We start from the raw sequence: 26,863 nt of genomic DNA, 5'->3' as shown, positions 1-26,863 counted from the left end.
CAGCCCAGAGTGCGGGCTCCTTCCTTGCAGGCGGTCTTCTTGACCAGGTGGGGCTCCCCCGGCAGCTCCATGCCTCCAGGGGCCTTCCGAGAGCCGTGGCCCACGTGGGGGGAGTTTTGAGGAAAACGGGATCCGTCCTGGGTGAAGGGTCCGCGGCAGGAGACAGAGGGGCTGCGGCGCCCGCAGTCCTGGGCCCCAGGAAGGCGGTGCCCTGGGCCCCAGGCATGTGCCCTAGGGGAACAGGACGTTTCTGGGCTTGATGTTGGGCCCTTGGCCCTTGGCGCGCAACCTGCGCACGGCCTCCCGGAGATGCTTGGGTTGCAGGGGGGGCGTTTCCCCCCAGCGCTCGCACACGTCCAGGGCCTCTTCCACCACCTCCCCGACGAAGACCTTGGCCAGCCCGGCCATGGCGATGAGCGCGTTCCGCTCCACGGGGGCGCCGCCCGCCGCGCTCTGGACCACACATCCGATGGCTGCTCTGGGGAAGGCGGACCGGCGATACACCTCGTAGCGGGTCAGCTGCTCCTCGGAGAAAGAAGCCAGCAGGGCTCGCATCTTCTGAGCCTCGTCGGGGTCCCCTTTCGGCACCCACTCCTTCTCCTCCTGGGCGTGTGTCTTCTGCCTCTGCCCTTGGTCTGCAGAAGGAGAGGACCGGGACTCTGTGGTTGCACCTGCCTGGAGGTGGGAGCCCTCTGGACAACCGATGGGGACTTGGCCTTGGTCTTGGGGTACAGACGCTTCCTCCAGTTCCTCAGGTCTGTGCCCCGGGATGCGGTGCGTGTCGCTGTCCACGGAGCCCACAGGGGCCATGGCGGGCTGAGGTTGACGCACACGTGGGGAGTTGCCACCTTGATCCCGGGGATGCTTTCTGGCCTTTTCCATGCTGGCGCGGGAAGCCTCGGAGCCTTTTGGTGGGATGTCAAGTCAGGTACCTGCGAAGGAAATGCCGAGATGAGAAACGTCAGGGTCAGGCTGGTGGCTGGTTTTCTATCTCTTTTGCACTCTAATCCCACCTCTCCCGCCTCGCTCTCTGGCCCAATCCCTGGACTCATTGGTGACCTTGAACAGGTCAGAAATCTGCCTCCGGTCCTTCCTTCTTCAAAGGCTAAGAGGAGAACCAGCCTCAGTCTAGAGCGCTCCTCTGCTACCTGGGATCTGTGGACTTGGGGGAGGCCAGCTGCCCTTATATATGGTGGAAACACGCCCACCTGGACATTCCCAGGGTGTGTCCCCAGTCACTCTCAGAGGGTAGGGGTTGGGTTTGAACTGTTGGGGGCTGAATGCAGGATCTGCTATGCCCAGGTGGAGGAGGGGCCATAGGAACAGTAGTTGAGGGGTGGGCGGAGGGTCTTCTTTCTCCCAGAGCCTGTGCTACCCAGTGTCTTCAAGTTTCCATTTCTTGATAATAACCGCGGGAAACATAGGCAGTATAAATAAGACCTATCTCCAAAACTATATTTACAGAAACCTAAATGAATGCGAAAAACAAAGCAAAATAAACCTACACCATACCTTTGGGTCACAGCAATTTCTTTATGGGCTTCTAGGAGAACGGGCTGGGCAGGGAGGCTAATTCAGAAAACCTAAATTTGTGTCTTTCATCGGCACCTTTCCATCATGTTAAGACAGTGGACATAGGAGGAGGTCTCCTGAATAGGAAACGTGGAATTCTTTGGCAAGTCTACCGGGAGAGCTTATGTTTTCTAATGACTGAAACTTATGCCTCGTCACTGACACTTGTACCTGCTTTTCATCTGCATCGTGGATATGGGACCTGGAGGGATTTATCCTTTTTTTTTCCCAGGAGGGAGAGCCTTTGATTCAGGAGAAGGCAACCTTGAACTTCCTGAGATATTGAACCTATAGAAAGCTGCATCCCCGGGCTTACTGCGTTCTGAGAAAAATAAGACTCTATATTAATCTGTTGTAATAGACTCTCTGATATCTGTGTCTGAAATTTATAACAACTGATGGAATTTGTTTCCTATGTCCTAAAGAACACGAAATTACTTGAAATACAATTATGAAATGAGTGCACTAACTCTATTACATTTTGTGCAAATTCGGTCAAAAGTAGTTCATATGGAAAGTAGTACAATAATTGTTAAATAACACAAGAATAAACTCTGTTTCTTGTACTTACAATGGTAAACCTACTTTTGCCCACCCTGTATGGATTTTAACTATGAATTTAAAAAAAATATATTTTATTGATTTTTTACAGAGAGGGAGAGAGAGGGATAGAGAGTTAGAAACATTGATGAGAGAGAAACATCAACCAGCTGCCTCCTGCACACCTCCTACTGGGGATGTGCCCGAAACCAAGGTACATGCCCTTGATCGGAATCGAACTTGGGACCCTTCAGTCTGCAGGCCGACGCTCTATCCACTGAGCCAAACCGTTTTGGCAACTATGACTTTTTATGATAATTGTTTGATCCAGAATAGTTCATTATTATGGATAAAATCCTATGGCAAAAGCTAGGAGTGCTTTGGGAGTTTGAGCTGCCATTTTTGATTGTCAATACAGTGTAGGTGTTGTTTAAATGAATATATTGAAGGGTAATGGATCTGCATTTAGAGTGAGTATTGAGAAATTGTTCAAAATGAGATTGTCTACTTGTTTAAATAAGTGTAAAAAGCCCTGGCCAGTGTGGCTTAGTGTTTATTGCATCTGCCCTTGTATATGAAGGGTCTTGGGTTTGATTCTAGGTCAAGGGCACTTACCTGTATTTTTGATACCTGGGCCAGGTTGGGGCTTGTGCATGAGGCAACCAATCAATGTCTGTCCCTCTCCCTGTCTTTTATACCCTCCCCCCCTTTCTCTAAAAATCAATAGGATAATAATCCTTAAGTGAGGATTACAAAAAGTAAATAAATAAGTGTAAAGACTGAGTCTTAGACCTAAGTTAGTAAAGATTACATTGTATAATGAAGAGGAATGAAATTTTCATACCAAATAATGTTATCTCTTGAAAGTATTCTTGGGTATCCAGATTTATCAGATTTTGATCAATCTGATTATCAATGTCTCAAAGAAAAGGCTTTGCCAATATGGCAGAATGACATGCAATGGACACCATTACAATTAATATGGTTTGGGGTATTGAGTCAAATATATATTAAAACATTATAGACAAAATAGTTTTTTTCTCATTTAGAATGCTTCCAGAACAAACATTAAAAATACCAAATAGACATATGTTTTGTGAGTTGATTGAGTCAACCATTTCTCAATAAAGTCCAACACCATTCACAAGAGTAATAAAGAACCACACACACACACACACACACACACCAAATAAACAAACAAAAACCACCAAACAGATATTGATGAACTCACTACATACATCAAAATATTTATTACTTTTTAAAGCTAAGCTGGTTCAAGTACCATATAATAACATCAAGATACTATCTTAGATCCCTGGTTAATTTGCACAAAAATATTACATTTTTAAATCATGGATTATATGAATGACTTAGATCACTTATCAAATATGTGTCACTGATCACAAAGGACAAATGGGAAAAAGTACACAGGTGTTTCAGAGAAAAATCTATCATTACTGAGCAATAACTTTTAACTCCTTCAAATATAGAATTGCAGAAAGTAAATATATCTTAGACATTTTAGAGCTTACTAATTTTTTAAAAATATATTTTTATTGATTTCAGAGAGGAAGGGAGAGAGAAATAGAAACATCAATGATGAGAGTGAATAATTGACCAGCTGTCTCCTGCACACCCCCGACTGGGGACCAAGCCCGCAACCCGGTCATGTGCCCTTGACTGGAATCAAACCTGGGATCCTTCAGTACACAGGCCGACACTCTATCCACTGAGCCAAACCAGCTAAGGCGAGCTTAGTGGTTTTTGACAAATGTTTTCAATGGAAGAATTCTTTGTTCAAATGTTTTCTTGGATGCCTAATATATAAAACAGAGAGTTCCACTGGCTGATGAGAGAGTAAATGAGGGGTCTGTAAACCAAGAGCCCGGCATCTTTTATGCCTTTGTTCTCCCCTGGCCCCCATTCTTTCCTCTTCCACCAAAAGTGCCCTCTGAAATAATTTTAAAAATGTGAGAACTGGAGTTCTGTGGAGCACCGTTGTTAAAACACAGATCTAGCCAGGTGCTCTCATTTTAGAAATTAGAAAATGGTAACTGAGATTATTCAGTAAGGCAATGATAAACATGGAATTAAAACTGAGGTAGTGGAATTCTTTCTATATAGCATAATTTAATAATTCACATTTATTTATCTCCCACATAACAGCCTGAGTTAAGTATTTCAGATGGGGAGAAGCTGTATTCCACAAGGTTAGTTTAACAGGAGTCCAGATTTGTTCCAATTACATTATTCCATCTTCCCCTTGGGCAATGTCATCATCTCCATGGGGAAAATTGGCTTCATTGGATTCCAGGTGAGACTAAGGAGAAGACAGTGTGGACAAAGCATGTCCATGAAATTGAGACCTAGGCCTGGGAGTAGAACTTATTAAATACATGGCCACACTTTTAACTACTGGGCAGCCACATGAAGAGAAGAAATGAGGAAAGATTTTGAAGGACAAGTGGGAGGAGTCTCTGTCATGGGACCCTGTTGATTCCTACAAATGGTAAAATAGAAACATAATCTTCAGATCTAATAATGAAATTATCTTATAGTTAGAAATCCTCAAAATTCTTTTATAAATTTTTATCACTGGATCCTCATGAAAAACCAACAAAGTTGAAAGGGCAGGAATATCCATGCCCACCTCAAAAGTGAGCTGTGGTCTTTAGGAAGTGCAGAAATAACAGACTTTCAAAAAAATATTTCATGACACATCAGTAGTCCTGCTGTCATGTTTGTCAAACCTATAACAAAGGCAGCTTCTTAGTAGAAATGATCTGTGTGACCAGGTTATAAAATATTTTATCTTTTTTTTTAAATTCTTATTTCCTTAAACATATTGTAGACATTGTTTAGACTTTCTTCCTTTAGTAGATTATAAACTCCTAGAAGCATGAACACTGTATTATCTGTTTTAGGATTCCCATGACCCTTACTGAAACGTCTTAAACATAGATTCTTACAGAATAAATCTCACATATATATATATGTATATATATATATGGAATATTCAAATGTTTCTATTATAAGAGTCACGAGATATTAAAATAAAAGTACCTGGAAAAAACACCAATGTATTGATAATAAAATCTGCAAGTCACAAAGGAGATCAATTTTTGTGAGTTCTACTGAACATACCTGTGAAAAACAAAACTTGAGCACGGCTTTATTTCTGCAAAGTGATTGATCTCTTTAGATGTAATATCACTCTATTGCAAGAATAAATTTTTACCTAATACATGGTAAGTATGTAGGTAAACTCAATGAGAAGCAATGTTTAAAAACTCTTAGTCATTCCACTTCCAAATCCCTCTAAGACATTTTTATCTAGGTCTTAGCTCATGAGTTCTTCCCTGATCTCCCATTTTAAAATAGTCCTGTCACTGTCTATCAAATCAACTTCTAGTTCCTGCATAGCACTTGCCAGTACTTGAAATGATCTTGTTTATATATTTACTCTCTCACAATCTAGCTAATCCGGGGGTGAAATCCAAGTGTTGTGGGGGGTCTGAAGCTTACACAATTTTAGTGATTCATTTAAAGAAAATAATTCAAAATCACGAGTCCAAAGTTAGGTACAAGATCTCTTTGGAAAGAACCATGCAAATGAGGAGCCCTGACATTTTGTGGCCTGAGCTTCAGTATAAATCAACCTCTGGTCTCTCCTGTTAGAGCATAAGATTCCCAAGAGGAGGAATTTTAAATCTTACTGTTTGAATATTGGTAACTACAGGCATGGGTCTGGGCCCACAACTGTGCTTATGCCCTTTCCCTACATTTTAAGACTTCCATTTTGCCATTCTAAGTATATTTAATTTTAAGTAATTAACTTTAAAGTATATGGGACTATGTGGTATGATTGTCTGATCAGAGAGTGTCAACAACATTTACTTTATCCAAGCAAGATAAATCAATTTGGGTGGTGTCTACAGTGAAGAGTTTCACATCTGTCATGAACACTAAAGAGTTTTGAATCCAATAGTTGGGTGACTCCTCCTTCAGAAACTGGCTAGATAAAAATATAGAAACGTATTTTTGGGATTAATTGTAACTAATTTTATTACTGTCTTTTCTTATTAACATCAGCCAGAATGTTCTAGGCTAACTATAACCAACCCAGCACTCTGAACTCTTGGTGATATCCTCTTAAGAAGAGTATAATTAAAAACACTCTACTGTCACCAACATAAACAAATGAAGAATTATGAGCTTGACTCCAGGATAAATAGAAATGACCTTGGGATTATTCATTTGATTTGAATTATCAGCATACTCTGTTAGTCTTTCCAATCATCAATTTTTCTTTAGAAATTCCAGAGTGAAACAAGAATATATGTAAATTTATAATCAATGAATATTTATTGGGGGAATTATAAGGTAAGTGTGTGGAAAGTACTTCCAATCAGTAAGACAGCAATTTACCAACATTAATTGAACAGAATTGGATGTCAGTGAATCAAACTTTGTGTACATTCAATATTCTTGAAAAAGCTTGTAGAAAGAGTTAAAAAGTTAGCAAATTGGAGGTCTATGACCTGGCATTATGGGCTGGGGTCTTCAGGGAGTATCAGGAGTTCACATACCGTGGAGGGAGGTGTAGCAGAGAGGGCACTGCTCTGGAGGTTAAAACTTGGGCATGTTTTGTTTGTTTATTTCTCTCTCTCTTTTTACATTTTTATTGATTTGAGAGAGGAAGAGAAAGAAACATCAATGATGAGAGAGAATCATAGATTGGCTGCCTCCTGCATGCCCCCTAGGTATTGAGCCTGCAACCTGGGCATGTGTCCTGACCAGAAAGCAAACTGGTGACCTCCTGGTTTATAGGTCGACACTCAACCACTGAGCCACACCAGCCAGGATCTTTCTTTTAAAAAAAATACCTTTTTATTGATTTTTAGACGAGAGAGAGAGAGAGAGAGAGAGAGAGAGAGAGAGATCAAAGATGGGGTTCAAGCCCAAAAACCTGGCATGTGCCCTGACAGGGAATTGAAACCAGAGACCTCTTGGTGCATGGGAGGATGCTTAAGCAACTGAGCCACACCAATCAGGGCAGTTTTGTTTCTCTTTTGAAATGTGAATGTTTGCTAGATAGCTTATAGCAATGATGAAGGAAAGCAGTGGTTCTCAAACCTTAAGGTGCATCAAAAGGATCTATGCAATTTGTTTTTAAAGCACAGATCCCCTGCTCTTCCTAATATGGATGTTCCAGAAACCTCACTTGAGAATGACTGGTAGAGGATATTGATAGATGAAGAATCACACATAAATATAGTTCATAGGTTATAAATCTATCAGATTCATCATTTTATATTCCTTTATGTAAAACATGAGAAAAATTCTAAAGATTTTCTGCTGAAATTAATGAAAAAGCTGTTCATGTAATTTCTGATGTTATAGAAATTAATCTGAATATGGTAATCTATGACCACTAATTAGCAAAATTAAAGGACTTTAGCATTTATATTTTAGTTTCCAAGCATGCTTCAATCAGTTTCCCTCATGGTAATATCTTGTATACTATAGACAATAGAAAATTGACATTAGTCCAGTCCAAACAGTTTATTCAGATTTCACTAGTTATACATGTAATTAGTTTCATGCATATAAAGTTACATGCAATTTTAGCACATGTTGGATTTGTGTAGTTACCACTGCAAGCCTCAGAACAGGTCCATTGTCACAAAGATTCCTTTACTTTTTATAGCAACATCTATCCTTCTTGTCCCTGTCCCTAAACCCTTAGTCATTATTCTTAGGAATGTGTAAGTAGTATTTCTCCCTCTTCAGAGCTCACATCCTTCTTATTTTGGCTAAGGTAAAATGTATGAGATTTGGGGGAACCTTATCCTGATAGCCACCAGATCTGCAGTAAGCAGGATTTAGTGCCCTTTAAGGTAAAGTGAAAACACTCACTTGCATGTAATGGATCTCTGTTTACATAGCATAACAGAGGCCAGGGATTGCTAAATGTATGGCATGCATTTCCATATTTTCCCACTGATATGGGAAGAGGTATTTCTAGTTTTGAAAAGTCTGGCCAGTGTCTGAAATAGAATTTCTATAAAGGTTTTACCTCCAGCTCTCCTATACTTATCCAAAAATATTCCAGATAAAAGGCAACAGAACATTCCATAGGTCTTATGTCTCAGGTGGTTGTGATTACAGGAAAATTCCTGCCAGCGGTGTGTCTGCACTGTTAGGAGCTCCTATAGGCTGTCAGGATTGTTCTGGCACTGAAGTGAGAAGTGAGTTTTTGGTGTCTGAATCGAAAAGAAAATTTAAGACTACAAAGTTGTTAAGTGGCTGGGGTCAATATCCTTGCATAGTCTGAGGGGTAGCCCAGGGTGAGAGGACTGGATCTTGACATCAGCATTTGTGAGCAGTTGGCCTTGGTTTGGGCTCTTTCAGGGAGGAACATAAATATCTTCTGATGAGTTTTTGTACAAATTCAGTCACTGGGCTCTATGTGAGCTGTCTCCTTTGACACACTGCTTTAAAGCTCTGCAATGGTTTCTCCCTCATATTTGTGATGCTGACAGAAGGCAAGGGGCTATGTTAATATTTTCCTTAATCTCTAACCCTCCTAATCTATTAATACTGTGATTTACTATCAACCCAAATTGACTGAATCTGATAGGCAAGAGAGAACACCCATTTTCTAGTCATTCTCTGGGGAAGGGTGCCAGGTGTTAGACCAATAGAGTCAGACCAGATCTGAGTTCAGCAAACTCAGTACTTGAGCTCTAGCTAGGGAAGAAATTCAGAACCAAGACCCAAACTATAAGAGAACATTTATTTATAAAATTTATAAAACGACAGAGGTAGAAGAAGTAATTTGTAGAAGAAATGAGCTGAAGAAACAAGTTATTGAGGCAAAGGAAGGGCTGTAGGAGTTTAGGAGTGAGGAAAATAATGATAATGTACCGGGGGCGGGGAGGGGTAGGAAAAGGTGCTGGTGTGCTCCCAGGAAGGAGAGCACACCGAGTCCTCCATCCTAAGGGTTTTAAGGGTGGAGATTTTAGTCGAGGTCCCAGGGGAAGATCTCAAAGAATATTCAGCAGCTTTTCAGGTGTGTCCTTTCAGGGTCTAGGTCTCCACTGATTGATTGGTTGGTGCCAGGACAGGGTCATTATCCAATGCAGCTGGTTCTGAGGTCAGCTGAGGGATCACTTGTCTGTTTTTGCTGCTTTTCTGGGCCTGGAGATGAAATCTCTGAGGCCTAGATGTTATCGCTAGGGTGGGAAGGTAGGGGGTCTAAACCTCATGACCAGCAATATGCTAGGGAGGAAAGGTCACCCTGGAAATAAGGTCCCACCCTACAGTTGTCCTCTGCTTGGCACCTGGCACTTTCTATCCTGGTGACCTTCTGTACCTGGACCATTATCCTTGCTCTGCTCCTGCCTACCACAGTTGGTGAGATGAAGGATTTGTGGATTACAAAGGCACCTTCTTCTATTGGCCCAGCGCCCACCTCTGTCACTTCAAGCTCACACCAAATAAGACAAATGCCTATTCTGTGTTCTAGAACCTTTGCAGTCTCCCCCATGGCATTAATCATTAAAACCCATTTTTTACTGAGATAAAAACTGGTTCAGGTAAATGGTCTGTCAAGCAATCTTTACTGGCATCCTTGGCTGAAAGAAGTTATGAATCATAAAAAAATGAATAACAATATTGCTCTTCAAGTGGGAGAAGACCATTCTTTTCAACCCAAAATATGTGTAATACATATATTTAAAAAACTGGAGAGCTGGTCCGGCTGGCATCATTCAGTGGCTGAGTAGCCATCTTTGAATCAGGAGGTCACAGTTTGATTCCTGGTTACCGCACATGCCCGGGGTTGCGGTCTCAATCCCCAGTAGGGGGCATGCAGGAGGCAGCCAATCAATGATTCTCTCTCATCATTGATGTTTCTATCTCTCTCCCCTTTCCTCTCTGAAATCAATAAAATATATATATATATATATATATATATATATATATATATATACACACTGGAATGCTGAAAAATGATGGTGCTGACAGAAAAAAAGGAGAAGTGGAATCAGAGGTTGATGAAAGATTAAGATAGCAGAGTCAGCAGATGTGACAAAAAATTCACGTTATCTAGAAAAACAGCACCTTGAACCAGTTGAATGGAGATGAGGAAGTGGCTTGAGAAATAGTCAGCTTGCTTCTGCATCCAGCAGTCCAGCCTGTGAACTCTCTACATGAGCTGAGCTAAGCCTCCTAACTGAAGGCAGCCTTCCCAGCCTTTCAGAAGGCACACCTCCCTTTTATAAGCACTAAAATCTCCTATCCATTTTTAATACAAAATTGTGTATAAATAGAGGTACTTCTCATTTTAGAAGTATGAAAGAATACATCAAATGTAATGTTTCAAACTATGCATGCTACACTCAGTGTGGTTTGTCCTTTGATGAAAATCAATGGGTGTGTCTTTCTAGGTGATCACAGGTGTTAATTTAATCAGCTGCTATGCCACTGCCTGTTACCAGGAAATGTAGATTGGGTGAAAATTACCTGTAGATTCTGGTTGGAGAATCAACCCCATAGACATCAGTTTCCCTCCCACACTGCTGCTAGAATTTCCATCTCATTAAAAACCAAACCTGATGCTATCACATATCCACTGTTAAAAACCCCATCTCCTTCCTGTTGCCTTGAGGATGAATTCCTAACTTGAGGAAACCCTTCACAATTGACCCTAATTTGTCATTTAAAAAATACATTTTTATTGATTTCAGAGAGGAAGGGAGAGGGAGATAGAAACATCAACAATGAGAGAGAATCATTGATTGGCTGCCTCCTGCATGCCCCTTACTGGGGATTGAGCCCACAACTGGGGCATGTGCCCTTGACCAGAGTTGAGCCGGGGACCCTTCAATCCGAAGGCCGATGCCAAACCAGCTAGGGTCCCAATTTGTCATTTTGATCTCACTTCCCATAATCCACTTCTTTCTCACAAAATCAGAGCTCCAACTAAAATGACCCTCCCTTTCCATTCATGACTTTATCTGTACTGTCTATTATGTCTACAAGGAATAAAATAGCCCTCTTTGTTCCTTGTGGCAAAACATACGATTCTTCATCATGTCCCTGCTCAAAGTTCATAACTTTTGTTTGAACTTCACAACTCTTCTAAGCAAAAATAAGTACACTGTCCTCTATCCTCACAATATCTCTCTGTAGCACAGTTACAGAGTTGAAACGGGCCTCCATATTTCCTGACATTCAGAGTTTAGTATCTGCCCATTAATTATATACAAAGCATTGTGCTAAATATAAAAGGGATACCAACACGAGAAAGACAAAACTCTTGTCTTAAGATGCTAAAAAAGTACAAATAGCTATTAATTCCAGGCAGAATAAGAATCCCCCAAAGTTTAATCAACACATTATTTGGTTCAAAGGTGAATTTAATTACATCTCATTGTGGAGATCAGAAAAAACTAACAAGACCTTGAATTTGAGGTGAGCAGTGAAGCTTAAGTAAACCTTTTAAGGCGAGTTGCGTTGAGGTAGTGGGGAAAGTGTGGTTGAGAAAAGTGAGTCCTCTCATTGGCCTGGAGCTTGGGGAAGTTGGGAAGACAAGGCCACAAACTTTGGATGAGGTCTTCCTCTGGACCACAGTCATGCATTCCTGAGTGAGGAATTTGTGTCTCATTTCCATAGCAACCAGAAACCTTTAAAGTCTATAGAGCAAGGAAATGTCAGAACTGGGTCAGCGTTGCCCTGAATTCAGTAAAATTTGTCCCTATGAAACTTTTAGAGATTAGAAAGTTATCTTTGCCAAATCTAAAAAGTAGAAGAAATAATATGAGCACCGATTTATATTGCTTGATTCAATCCAGTTTGTAGCTAAAAAGAATGACTGTCCACAAATGATTCCACTGGCTTCAGCAGAGAAAGTATTAAAAAAATTAAAATTTCATAAATTGTATGACTTAACCATTAAAAATATGAAATAACGTATATGCATGTTTGAATTGGGATAAACAGAGAAAGAGGCTGTTACTACATGATATCAATAAAACTGTATATTGAGCCAGCATGATTAAAAAGTTAGTTAAGTCAAAATAAAGTGAAGCAATAGGTACTGTGACATTTTTATTTAAATTTTTTTGTTTTATTTTCAACATGAAACCAGGGTTAAGCAGTCTTTTCAAGCTTATGATGTTGGAAATAGAGCCAAATCCAAAATGAATTTACTTTCAAATTCCTGCTTTAATCTTACATCATTAAATATTTTATTCAAAATATTATGTAGAAGTTAATATAGTAGTTTATTATAATATACTTAAAAGAGTAATCCCCTTCTCAAAAGGGAAAAGTAATGATATTTTAACCTTATGGGGAAAAATGTTTAGATAAAAAAGAAAGATTAGGCAAATGGACTTTACAAAAAAAAGAAATAGAAGCCTGAAAGAATTATGAAGATTTCTCAGTAACTAGGAAACAGTTTAATTTTGCAAGTCTTAAGCTGGTCATTTTACAGATACCCCATAAAATACATTTAGTCACAGGGTTGTGGAAAATAATATATTTTTTTCTTTTAATTAATTACACTTAGAGCCTTAACCTATTTTTAACACTAACCACAGCTGCTTATGTTCATGATAAATCTAGAAATAAACCTAGTGCTATGTCAGCTCTTTTGATTTATAAATTTTTGTTTCTGCTATTACAGGGAAAAAATAATTTTATTAAGTCATTGGTGCTAAAAAGGACAAGGTTAAAATTCTAGTTATCCCCCTCCCCCACTGCCCTCCCCCAGCCCCTGTCCCAGAATTTCAGGAATATATGTTAATCCCTAACCCAAGATTAAACTAGAAGATTTAAAAGTTAGCAAAAAGTGTTAAATCATATCACCTTCCCCTACCCCACTGAATTTTTTCTCATTAAGAAGAGAAAAGTAAAAAAAAAAAAGAAGAGAAAAGTAATTATTTAGATAGGAACATGCAGCTCCTAAAGGCATGACTTAGCAGCCACTGCATGCACAAATGCCATTAACTTGGGAAAGAGTTTGCAGAAAGTATCTAAGGATGTACATGCATTCACACATGGACCTATACAAACCGTATACATAGCCACTAAGCCACATACTCAAAATTTAAAGAAGTAGCACACAACTGAAATGGCCAAAAATTATAAAACTTAATAGTGTTTCTATAAGAAATCTTTTTAGAACAATGCTTGCAACATTAGCTGGCTCTATTATGCCAGAATCCTAATCAAAACAACCCCTAAGTGGACTGTTTAACATGAAATCATGCAGACACAGCAAGAAGATTGAGAACCAAATAAAAAGGATTGAGTGTGTTGAATATACATTATTTAAGATACGCTGTTATGTTTAATATATAAATAATATGTGAAAATAATTACAGGCTGGTTCTGGTATTCATGACCTCTTCCCAAAGGTTAGAAGTCAGGGAAGGATAGAGTATCATCTCAGTGCAATCCTCTCCTTTCCACGTGTGGGCCTGTTTCCTGTCTGCCTATTGTTGCCAATTTCTACAGCCCTCCCTCCTTCACACCAAACTAATCACTTCCTTGTATTAAACCAATATATAGACTGCATGCTGCTATTATCTGTCTGAATTAGCTCAAAGTTCAATTCTTAAAGTATATGCTTTCTGCCACCACCACCAATAACTTTCTATTTCTGTTCCCTTTGATACTGTTTTTTTTTTTAATTCTGTTTCTAATTACAGCCATTAGAAAATCTGTATGATGCTGGCACCACAGGAGGGATGACATTTCTAAGTAAGTTCCTTGGGATGCAAATGTGTTTTGCTAATGTCTTCTGCTATGACTGCCAAAGGAGGGATTCTTTATTTTTCCATGACTTCAAAATCAGGAAAGAAAAAACACCTTTTGGAGGTAACCTAGAAGATATCTTTCCATTGGTCCAAAACTTTCCTTCTCTCATCCTATTCCTCAGGATGTGTTTCTAAAATTCACATACACCATGTATGGATTACATATTAACATATTTCTTTGAAAAACAGTTGAAAGTGTGGTAGGCAGTTAGACAGACATGAGCAGAGCAAGGACGATGGGCCAAGTAAAGAAGGTCACCAGGGTGAAAAGCCCTGGATGCCGAGTCAGGGACAATTGTAGGATAGGAGCTTGTCCCCAGAGTGACCTTTCCTCCCCTACCATATAGCTGGTCATGTGGTTTGGATCCCTGACCTTTCATATCGCTGATCATGGCCCCCTGACCTTTCCTCCCTAGAGATAACATCTAGGCCTCAGTTGCTCAGCTTCAGGCCCAAAAAAGCAGCAAAACCGGACAAGTGATCCTGCAACTGACCTCAGGACCAGCTGATTGGATAATGACCCTTTGCCTTGACACTGACCAATCAATCAGGTGAGACCTAGACCCTGAATGGTCACACCTGGAAAGCTACTGAACATTCTATTGAGATATTATTCTGGAACCTCCCTTAAAAACTCCACCCTAAAACCCTTAGGATGGAGGACTCAGTGTGCTTTTCCTCCGGGGAGCACACCAGCCCCTTTCCCTTCCCTCCCATTCTCCCCAGGTACATTATCATTATTTTCCTCACTCCCGGACTCCTAGGGCCCTTCCTTTGCCTCAGTAACTTGTTTCTTCAGCTCATTTGTTCTACAAATCACTTTTTCTACCTCTGTCATTTTATAAATTTTATAAATAAATGTTATCTTATAGTTTGAGTCTTGGTTCTGAATTCTTCCCTAGCCTGAACTCAAGAACTAAGGTTGCTGAACTCAGGTCTGGTCTGACCCCACTGGTCTAATTGGTGCCCTGCTGGTCAACCACCACACAGTTACTAGTTAAATTGCCTTTCAATTCCCCTGACTGCACACTTACAAAATGGATCAATTCAGATAAATATTGAGGGGTTTTCCTCTAGATTATAGCTAGGACATTAAATGTCTCTCATCTAAAGATTAGGGAACCCAACTTAAGTCTGATGAACAAAGGAAGAGAGGATCCAACTCCTTTGTTGGCTCACATACAAAGAGATGCCATTTTATCACTTTCTTTTGGGAACATTTTTATTTATAGCCATACCTTCCAGTGAAAGTTTGTCCTGTCTGAACATCTACATCACTGCCAAGCAAACGAGATTCAGATACAGCTCCAAGCCCTTAGTTTCTATTTTTACAACAAAATCTGCCCATAGCTGCCTATTTACATTACTTTCATCCTATCTGTGCTTGACAAATGCTATAAACTAGGATAAAAAGAGAGGTAAGGGGTAGCAATAGGAGGAATGAAGTATGTCAACAGATTCTAGGCCATGGGAGAATTTCTGAGAATCTATGTTTTCAAAGACCAGAGTTTCAGAATTCCAGACTTGTATTCTGCAGTGAATTTCTTTTCATCTGCTTTCAAAAATCAAAATTTTCTAAGTAATACTCAATTTTTATTAAAATATAAATCAATAGGGTTTTATATGAGGGGATTATTTCCTGTGACTTTTAGTGACTTCAAATTTCATAAGAACTTTAAATAGTTTAGTTTTATGATCACATCTGAATTTTACTTTTTATTCAGTAGCTACAGCTTTGATCTGTAGGAATTTGTGATTTGGGGGATATAAAAAGTTAATTTTATATAGCCACAATAACTATGTGCTTTTTCTGCTGTGCAATAATCTTTTAGAGTAAAAGGCAATGTCAAGTGACAGCAGTAGAAAAAGAATTTGCTAGATGGCAATTTTTACTGTGAAAGAAAGTACATTCTTTTTGCTATAGACAATTCAGTTGTTATTGTGCTGAAGGTTCTGGGGTATTATACTAGTAAGTTGGCAAGTATCAAGTCAATGATTTTATTATGTCCATTTCTGATTAGTTTATTTTTTACAGTAGTCGAGAAAAATGCATATGTGCATGTGTCATGCATACATACACACACACACACACACACTGCTTATACCATTAACATTCCAGAGAAATAAACCACATATATGTGGGAATCGTTATTGTCTAGCGATGAGAAGATAATGCCAGAAACCACTTTCTAGGCACCTGAAGCTAGGACACTAGGACCAGCCATTCTTGTCCTCAAATTTATGTACTTTCCTGGTCACCAGATTTTCAAGTCTTTTTTTTTTCTAATCCTCATTTGAGGATATCTTTTTATTGATTCTTTGAGAGAGAGAGAGAGGAACGTGGTTGTAGTGAAAAAGATGAAGATGTCTCAGAGGAAGTGATGCTGGAAAAAAACACATTAGAGGAACTCTTGGGGGTATCTCATGGCATAAAAGCAAAGGAAAAAATGTTGAAAGCCAACCCAAATTTAGGAAGGAAAATGAAAATTTGCCAAGGCATAGAAAAAATGCTTACTCCATTTTATAAATTACATGATGAGGAGAAAACAAACTGTTCCAATTACCCATGATATATTTTTACGAAAAAATAACTCAAAACTCTCTAATGATTTGAGGTTTTTTTTTTTTGATTCAAAACAGTCTCTTTAATAAATGGTGCTGGGAAATTTGGTTAGATACATGCAAAAAAATGAAACTAGATCACCAACTTACACCATACACAAAAACAAACTCAAAATGGCTAAAGGAGCCGAAACCGGTTTGGCTCGGTGGATAGAGTGTTGGCCTGCGGACTGAAGGGTCCCAGGTTCGATTCCGGTCAAGGGCATGTACCTGGGTTTCGGGCACATCCCCAGTGGGACATGTGCAGGAGGCAGCTGATCGATGTTTCTCTCTCATCTATGTTTCTAACTCTCTATCCCTCTCCCTTCCTCTCTGTAAAAAATCAATAAAATATATTTTTAAAAAATGGCTAAAGGACTTGAATGTAAGGCGGGAAACCAGAAAAACCCTACAAGACTCCATAGACAGCAAAATAGCAGACATATGTCCTAGCAATATCTTTACAGACACAGATCATAGGGCAAGAGAGACTAAGGAGAAAATAACCAAATGGGACTACATCAAAATTGCCTGCCATGGGGCTCCAACCCACGCTCGCCATGGGGCTCCAACCCACGCTCTCCAGGGGGCTCCAACCCACGCTCTCCAGGGGGCTCCAACCCACGCTCGCCAGGGGGCTCCAACTCACGCTCGCCAGGGGGCTCCGACTCAGGCTCACGGGGGGGCGGGGGGGGGGGGCTCGCCGGCTGGCCAGGTTGCTCGCAGGCTTGCCAGGGTGTGGTTAAGTACTCGCAGGGTGATTGAGTACTCGTGGTGTGTGATTAAGTAATTAAGGTGAGGAGGCTCTGGCAGTGCCAGGTGCATGCCCTTGGGGAGCTCACAGAACCAGCTGGGCCAGAGCGTCTGCTCCTCCCCAGGGATGAAGCTGGTAGCCTGGGCTCCTCGCAGGCCCCCCATGGCCAGGCCGCCCCCCTGCTTCCAGGCTGCTGTGGCTGCCATGACATGGGCACAGGGCCCGCCCTGCCTCACCTGAGCTCAATCCCGGATGGTCGTGAGTCCGTTGCTCTATTTTGCTTCTATTAAAAATGTCTGTGTTTTTCTAACCCTCAGCAACGGGCTTCCGCCAGCGGAGGCAGCCTGCACCCTGGGCGAGGTCACCTCTGAGGAGACCAGGGGCCTGTGGCTGCGACAAAGGTGGTTGTGAGCACAGGGGCTGAGGTTGGGGCCACAGGAAGGCTCCAAGGTCTTCATGGCCTGGCAGGCCGCCCACGGGACCCCGCTCAGAGGAGAGGGACGCCGGCCTGGGCGGGGAGGGGCCCGGGTGCTGAGAAGGCACCCCTAGGATCGCCCTAGCTCACGTTGGCATCTGCCACCAAACAGGAGCAGATAAGCCGGCCCTCAGCGGGTCTCCCCGTGCTGTGCGCTTCCTCCTGGTCCATATAATGGCAGTGACTTCACCATGTGTATTGAAGTTATGGAAGATTATTTGTCTTTCATCTATTTATCGATCTATCATCTATATATCTATTTATCTATCATCTATGTATGTATGTATGTCATATTTGTAGTATGATTAATTCGATGACCCACTATTAGCTAATCCACTATTCAAACAGTAGACAAGTTAGGGAAATTACCTTGTGTTAATCATAGTTATTTACACTTTCCATTTAGGTCAGGGAAATCTTTTGTTAATTTAACTCAGTTTTTTTTAAGTTTATTTCTTTTGCTTTCAAAATTTTCTAATGTTATCTTCATGCCAGAGCCAGCACAGGCATGGTGATGAATTGGGGGAAGCCTGACTTGGTGCCATTCTCCCTCTGATTGGCCCTTTTGCCCCAAATTGCTAGGCACTTTGTCTGCCTGGTGGGACACACACTATTTTTAGGCTAGTTCTTGTCATTTATATACAGAACATTGGAACTAGCCAACCCTTTGTCATACCCATCTTCTCTGATATTTAAATAAGGGAGAGAGAACTCACCCTTTCCTGCTCTCAATGATTTAACATCCTTGGGATCTGTGGAGTGACTGAATAAATCTGTTGGACTGAGAACTTGTCTAACAAGGGTAGCAATAAGTGCATTATGTTTAAAGACCTCTCAACCCATCCAGGGTCCTGACAACAGGCAAGGCACAGTGCTAGGTGCTAAGGATGCAATCATGAATCCTTCGGTTTTAAAGAGTTTGTTTGAATGTAGGAGAGAGAAGCATACACAAATAATTTGACTCCAATGTTGCTATTTAATGCCAGTGTTCTGCATAGAGAATTATGTGAGCTGAAGTATAAGTTAATGGTCATCTTTACAAGCAAGACAGGAAAGAAGGTAGTGGCAGCACAAACCGGTGGTGTGGGTACAGGTTCGCACAGTACTGCTAGGTGGTCCTTGTCTCATATCTGAATGTTGACAGGAACACTGTGCACTGTGAACTTTGATTTTGAAATAAAATTGCTTTTGCTGCTACATACCATGAGGATGGAGTGAGTGAAATGTCTTTTTCTTCTGATGGTGAGCAAGTAGAGAAGTTTCTGTCCCCAACCACGACCCTTCCCGATAGCCAGGTATAAGAAACAAAGCTCCAGTTACCAAGAGGTTAGTTGTGAGATCAATCAGATCTGGCAGGAAACACTCAAGTTTGGCAGGTTTCCCAGCAGTCATGTCATGTGGGAGCCGAACAGAAATGTCCCACCAAACTAAACACTAAGGACCTGTCACTAGTCAGTCGTCTGCCAGTAGTACAAGTCAATGAGCTTTGGAGAGAGTTGTTCTAAATTCTTGAACATCCTTACAGCAAGAACTATTAAATGTGAATAGTTTTTTTTCTCTTTGGAAAAAGTCTTTTCTCTTAGCAGAATTCTGGCAATTTTTTTGAAACACCCTCTTCCCTGCCCCCCGGGAGTAGAGAGAAAAAATAAGCCAGAGGAAATATATGGCACCTGAATCCTTATGATAATAAATTATTTTATGGAATTTTAAAAATCTGAAATATTATTTAAAGGAAATGTGAGCCTTGAGAAAAGAGTTGTTTTCACGGTTCCCCCGGGGATAACTTAGCTCCTATCTGAACCTGACTTTGGGGTGCTGGGGCCTTGAAAGTGAAATGTTTCAACAATAAATCCGGCTCCATTGTGGTGGCTGGCAGGTCTGGAATTGGAACCTAAGGAATGTGAGAAAACTTTTCTTTATGAGTCTGGTCAATTTGATTTGATTCGATTTGATTCAATTCAGTTCAGCTCAATTCAATTCAAGAAATGTTTGTTGATTGTTTTTATTTGCCATTTACAGTAATTGGCATGGTGGATTTTTGGAGGGAAGGGGAATAATCCAGTAGCCTTTAATTCACATTTCTCAAGCCAGATCTAGGACAATGTCCAGAGAATCTCCAATTTGTGCTGAGTGAGGGATTTATTCTGAATCCTTGAAAATTACAATAATGAATGTGATTAGGCATGGTCAATGGGATGCACACACAGACACGCAGTATACTCTGTCCCTTGGTTCAGTTAATTAACATTGTAGTGCTCTAACAGAAATTCATGTTGCAGGAAGGATTAGTTAGCATTTGAAAAGCTAATCAAAGCCCAATTAGTCTTCCCAGTGGCTGGTAAAAGTGTGCCAGCTAATTTTATTTCTGATCAATTCTAGAAAGTTAAAAAAATTGCCAGTGGATATTGGTAAAACAATTTATGCTCAAGATGTGGATTGGCAGAAAGAATTTTTTCCATCTCTATTTATATTAATTGATATATATCATTGTGTATGTTTAAGGCGACAATGCATTGATTGAATACACTAATATCTATATAGTATTACCTAATACCTCCATCATGTGACATAATTACCATTTCTTTTTTATGGTGAGAACATGTAAGACCTACTCTAGTAGCAACATTTAAGTATACAATACAGTATTGTTAGCTATAATCATAATGCTGTATATTAGATCCTCATCACTTATTTATCTTAAAAACGAGAGTTTACACTCTTTGACCAACATTTCCCCATTTCCTCCATTTCACAAACCCTGGTAATGACCATTCTACTCTCTGTTTCAGTGAGTTCCTAGATTCTATATAAGTTATATCACAAAGTATTTATCTTTCTCTGACTTGTTTCACTTAGCACAATGCCCTCAAGGTCCACCTATGTTGTCACAAATAGTAGGATGTTCTTCTTTCCCTTGACAGAGAATATTCCATTATATAAACTACATCTTTATCCGTCCATCCATTGATGGACAGTTAGGTTGCTTCCATATTTTAGGTACTGTGAATAATGCTGCAGAAAACATAGGAGTGTAGTTATCTCAATATTCAGTTTCCCTTTCTTTTGGATATAATCAAGCGGGATTGCTGGGTTATATGTAGTTCTATTTTTAAACTTTGAGAAAATTCCATAATGTTTTCCATAGTGGCTGCATCAACTTACATTTCCACAAACAGTGCACAAGTGCTCCCTTTTCTCCACCTCCTCATCAATACTTTCTAAATCTTATCTTTTTGATTACAGCTTTTGATGACAGTGCGAGGTGATATCTCACTGTGGTATGTATCTATTTTTCATTTCCCTGATGATTAGTAACATTGGGCATCTTTTCATGAACCTTTTTGCCATTTGTATATCTTTCTTTAGAAAAATACCTATTCATTTCCTCTGCCCATTTCAAATCAGATTGTTTGTTTGCATTCCTTATATATTTTGTTGTTGTATGAGTTCCTTATATATTTTGGATATTAACCCCTTATCAGATATATCATTTTCAAATATTTTCTCCAATTCTATGGGCTATCTTTTAATTTTGTTGATCATCTCATTTGCTGTGCAGAGCTTTTTAGTTTGATGTAGTCCCACACATTTATTTTTGCCTCTGTTGCTCTGCTTTTGGTGTCATACTCACTAAAACACTGCCAAGACCAATGCTAAGGAGCTTTTGACCTATGATTTGTTCTGGAGTTTTATGGTTTCAGGTCTTATGTTTAAGTCTTTAATTCACATCAAGCTAATTTTTCTGAATGGTGTAAGGTAAGTGTCCAATTTTATTTATTTTTTTGCATGTGGTTATCCGGTTTCCCAACACCATTTATTGAAGAGAGTATCCTTTGAGGATTCCACATGATGATTTTGATACAGCCCATGAGTATTCTTGGTTCTGTTGTTAAATATCAATTGATCATATATGTGAGGGGTTGTTTCTTGGGTCTTAATTCTGTTCCATTGGCCTTATGTCTATTTTCATGCCAGTACCATATTATTTTGTAGTATAGTTCAAAATCAGAAAACGTGATGACCTCAACTCTTTTTTTTCCTTTTTATTTTCCAGTATTGCTTTGGCTTTCAGTGTCTTTTGTGGTTTCATATAAATTTTAGGATTTTTTTATGTCTGTGACATTGACATTTTGATGGAGTATTTTGCAGGCACGATCCCCCTTGAGTGAACAGGTTTTAAGACTCTGATGAGCCTGAGAGCCTTACTGGAGAGATCTGTGGGCTTAAGATTCACACCAGTTCTGTGGCAGCTGCATATGTGGGATTTTGCTGTTTGATTCTGCCTAGCCTATTAGCTTAATCCTGCTGCTAGGATACTGTCACATTTGCTTTGAATAAACTTATTAGGCAAAGTGGATCTGTGTACCTCTAGGCGGAAAAGTAAAAACATGATTTGGTTTTCAGAACAGGTACATGATTGTGTGAATGGATGTGTAACTATTTTTCCTTCTTGTGTGCATGGCTACATTTCATCAGAGGCTTCTTTCATTGCAAGCTATCCTGTGGTTGTGACATTGCAGGAGAGAAACCAAGTAGCCCTCATCCACCTCTTTCTATTGGTGACCAGCAATGTCTAAAAAGAAAATAAAAAAAATGTGATATTGATAAATGGCTTCTGGTCAGCTCCCATTAGTCTGTCTGTTGTGTCAACAAATATTTAATGGAGTTTTCTCCTTCAGTAACACGGGAAGGACTTTGCTAATTATAAGTGGTATATCTCTAATTATTTTTTATTTACCTTTAGAGAGAACTTCTAAAAGGTATTTGGTGTTTGAAGTATTTTCAAAAGAATTTTTATTTTTATGCTTTACCTACCATGGCACTTTTTTTTTCTGGCAGCAATGTCAGAGAAGGATATTTTGAAATAAAATTCTGTTGCTGTGATTAAAAGAAACATTCATAATTTATAAAAGCAGTTACATGTGCAAGAAGTCTAGTGTTGAAAGTAAGGTCAAACAAAAATGGAAAATAGATCTCCCCAAACCTATGCAAAAAACATGCTAAAAAATCTTACCCACAAAGTTCTCTGGATCTAAATATACACAGTAGGCATTTATTTAGTGACAAAGTAAAATGATGTTTTGCAGACTTAATGAAAATATAAACATTTTGTTCCTAGTTTCTCTAAGATGAACACTACAAAAACACTAAAGAATAGGTCAAGAAAAGCAACCTTAATAGTTAAGTAATAAAGACACTGAAAAAAGAACAGAAGACAATTGCTTGGTTAAGATATATTGATCTTTTCAGCATGCTTGCCTGTTTACTTATGTTTTGAGGGGGAACACTCTCAGTTTCCAGGAAATCATTTGACTGACAGCAGCGATTTTCAACCGGTGTGCCACACAAAATTTTAAAACATGTCAAAACTTGACTATTTAGTCAGAGGCACTGACCTCTTTTCCCTTAGATTGTCAAATAAAAAAAAATGACAACAGCCAACACAACAATAGCCATCTGGTGTGTATAAATCAAAATTATGTTTTTGTCAGGTTGGCAAAAAATATAATATACTTTTTGGTGTGGCACAGAATTTTAGTAATTAGTTGATGTGTGCCATGAGTGGAAAAGGTTGGAAATCGCTGCCGGCGGCATCTCTTTGCTTGCTTGAGTATGCTGCTCATGCGTATTACCGGAAAAGAATAAATGACTTATTATGTGTGCTTTCATTCCTGCCAGAAAATGAATTTTGTTAGTGCCTATACCTTGCTCAGAAGACATTTGCAACCACTTCATTTGTTGGAACTGGGTGATAAAAATGATATTTCTTTTAACAAAATGATATTCTGACATTTATAAAAATCAAGTGGAGCCAGTCAGCTAGCTTAGGAGAAGACCACATGACAAAGGATAAGAGTGTAAATAACATAAAGTACCATGTCAAAGTAGTTCAAATAATAATATGCAAATTTATACTAAAAAGATAAGGCAAAGAAAACAGTGCTTTTTACTATAGTGTACCTTAAAGAGTCCAGATTCCACATAACGATTTTGATTTGGCCAATTTACACCAGCAGTTGGGAAAATCTAGCTTACTCTGACAAAATACTTCTACAGGAACCATTATGACAGTGGAAAATCTAGTCTCTGTTCTTTAAGGGGTACAAATTTAAACAAATTCTAAGACCACAGGACAGAAGATTTCTAGGCTAATAAAATATTGGTTAAATAATGAATGAGGCTAAATAAATGGATATGATTTCTATAAATTCCTTCTACCTAAATTGATGTTACATTTATCTTTACTTTATGATCTTGCATCTATATCTTTAGATTAAATTTGTGGGAAGTGGAAAATATTTCTTTTATACAAAGCCTTTTCATCAATTGTCTTTATTTCCACTTCTGCTAATAAAATGGTAATGGTGACATTCTCCAAGAAATAGTGGCTCACTCATAATTGAATGATATCTTTAAATCAATGCAGAATATGAAGCATCTGAAGGTCAATGGCTCAAGATAAAGTAGTTTATGATTTATGGATTTTTGAAATGACTTATGAAAAGACTGTGATACAAGCACAGTTTTTAATTTTTTTTTAGTTTCTCTTACTATTTTGCCTCCAGGTCACCTTTTATCTTTTTCTTTTGAACCCTGATGTAAAATTATTAATTTCCAGAAGGGTATAATTGAAACATATTCTCATAACTATGTATGGTGTCAGATGAGTACTAGACTTATTGAGGCGATCACTTCATAAGTTATATATATTTCAAGTCACTAAGCTGTACACCTGAAGTAATATAATATTGTATGTCAACTGTAATTGCAAAGTAAAACCTTATTTAAAAAATAATAGGAAGTCCCTGACATAAATGATGCACACCATATCAGTCAAAAATTATTATACATTGATTTTTTTATCTTAATATTTTACTAATTTCCTCCACTAACCAATATAATTGACAGTTTCAAAGTACAAAGGAGTAAAAGGAAATGATTTGTGTAGAATTACTGAATTTAAAACTAAAATGTGATTCACAGTTCATCTACTCCAACTTCCTTTACATAACAGGTGAGAAAATGAGGGTTGTGTAGGGTAATGACTAGTCTATAGTCACACAGGTCTTATGCTTCTATTCTATTGCTTCTTTCCCTAATGTTATGTTTAGTTACCTTATTGTATCCAAGAAACCCTGAGCCCTTTGAATACTTTGCTTGCTGGCTGTCCCCTATTCCTCCATCTGTGTGGGCATCTGTTCTACTTGGTTTGTGCTCCTTCCCAGGGATCTGAATCCTCATTTTCCATCTGACTCACTGTCTCTGAACTGGCCAGTTCACCCACTTGCTTAAACACTGAGTCCTAAGAATCACTTGGCTCAGGGGGAGAGCAGGTTTGTAGTGGTCATGATTTCTGCTGCTATTACTGATTATTCATGCAAACGTGAATCCACATTAGTTCTATTATTTAACAAGTAAAAAATATTTTAAAAATATTATCAAAGTGATATATATTTTTGGTAGTTTCAGCAAAAGGGGGCCCTTCCATATTTATTGTTAGATTGATATAATTTTATATTCACATTCAAAGAATCCAAAATAAGTCATAAATTCAAACCTTGATTTTGATAGAGTATGCTCAAAGATAAAATCTGAAAAATAAAATTAACTAGAGACATTTTTAAAATTAAGAATGTTTGGCCTCAGATCTTGAGGTGAGTTTTTAGTCTTTAACCTCTTGGGAAATAAAGAAAATGCAGGCTTTTGAAAAATGGAACATACACTAAAAATATCTTCAATTAATTTTTAGCTTTTTTTCACCCAGGGAAATAGCAATTTAAAACAATGCTCATTTAATCATAGGTGACAAATATAGAGACCTATTATTTTTTATATTTCTCTACCTTTTCTTTTTTGGTATTTTCTTTTCCAGATTTTGATTTTGGAGTATGTCATCTTCATGAAATAAATTTGTACATCCTCTCTTCTACCTTAATGAGAACACAGGTAAGAACAAACAACCCGATTCTAACAAATATACGAAATTTGAACTATTATAATACATTAATATCTTGTTATTCAAATCTATTTAGTTTCTAAGTTGGAATAGTGAGAGTTCCAATAGGAAGTTCATCTAATAAGGACTATTGTGAATTATCTGACTCTATTCATATCTTAAATTTTGGATATCCAGTAGTAAGAGTTTGAAAATTGAGGTATAACTTTTCTCCAAATAGGCCTATATCACCAATTTTATCTAAATCTATTCTGTTTCTAAGTTTGGACACTAAGCATTTTAATAAGAAATATTACCTATATTTTTGAGTCTATAAAATAGACCATTCCACTACTGGGATTTTCATGGACATTGAATGTTATTTATTTATTTATTTATTCATTTATTTATTTATTATCAGGAATCATCTTGAAAGAGCATTTTGTGATAAGGTCATTAAAGAGGGATGAAGTACAAAGCATCTTTTCGCTTGGGGGGGTCAGGAGTGAGTTTGCTTCTAGATTTAAATCATGAAGTCATTAATACAGTGAAGGAAGTGTTGGGCTTGTGGTGGGAGTAAATATATGACTGTTCAAGTGGAAGTGGTTGCCAAGTATAAGAGAGAGAGGGAGAGAGAGAGAGAGAGAGAGAGAGAGAGAGAGAGAGAGAGAGAGAGAGAGAGAGAACCAAAAGATATGGATAGCTCTGGGCTTATGCAAGAGTCATAAATTATTTCTCTTACTTTATAACTCATCCATAGCCTCTAACCTCAGCACAGCCTATTAAAATTATCATCTGATTTCACTTGTACATAGGAAATTAAAAAGGAGCCTGTTTTTGCGTTCAGGTTGAGACCAACATGGGTGATATCCTATTTCCAGACTAGAGACAGGAATTTCTATAGCAATCACTAGGTATAGTAAGCAATGTCTGAAGAGCATGACATTGTGAGAGGTACCAGCAGCAGAGTCAAAATTCTGACAGCAAGATAAGATGCACTAAATGGAAAACAGTAATGCTACTACGAATGCTAATGATCATACATGATTGAATACAATTATTAATGTCTTTGCATTTGACATTGTTTTAAGCAGTTTCATGAATGATCTCACTTAACCTCATGGCAATCGCATGAGTTTATGAGTATTACCCCC

At 38.8% G+C, this 26,863-nt stretch overlaps 1 pseudogene; it reads right to left on the bottom strand.

Moving 5' to 3' along the window:
• Positions 1 to 231: 231 nt before the first annotated feature.
• On the bottom strand, positions 232 to 882 carry LOC102434958 (annotated as a pseudogene).
• Positions 883 to 26,863: the final 25,981 nt, after the last annotated feature.

The sequence above is a fragment of the Myotis lucifugus genome, unplaced genomic scaffold (assembly GCF_000147115.1).
Source record: "Myotis lucifugus unplaced genomic scaffold, Myoluc2.0 scaffold_0, whole genome shotgun sequence".
NCBI classification, from domain to species: Eukaryota; Metazoa; Chordata; class Mammalia; order Chiroptera; family Vespertilionidae; genus Myotis; species Myotis lucifugus.
This window is presented reverse-complemented; position numbering and strand designations above follow the sequence as displayed.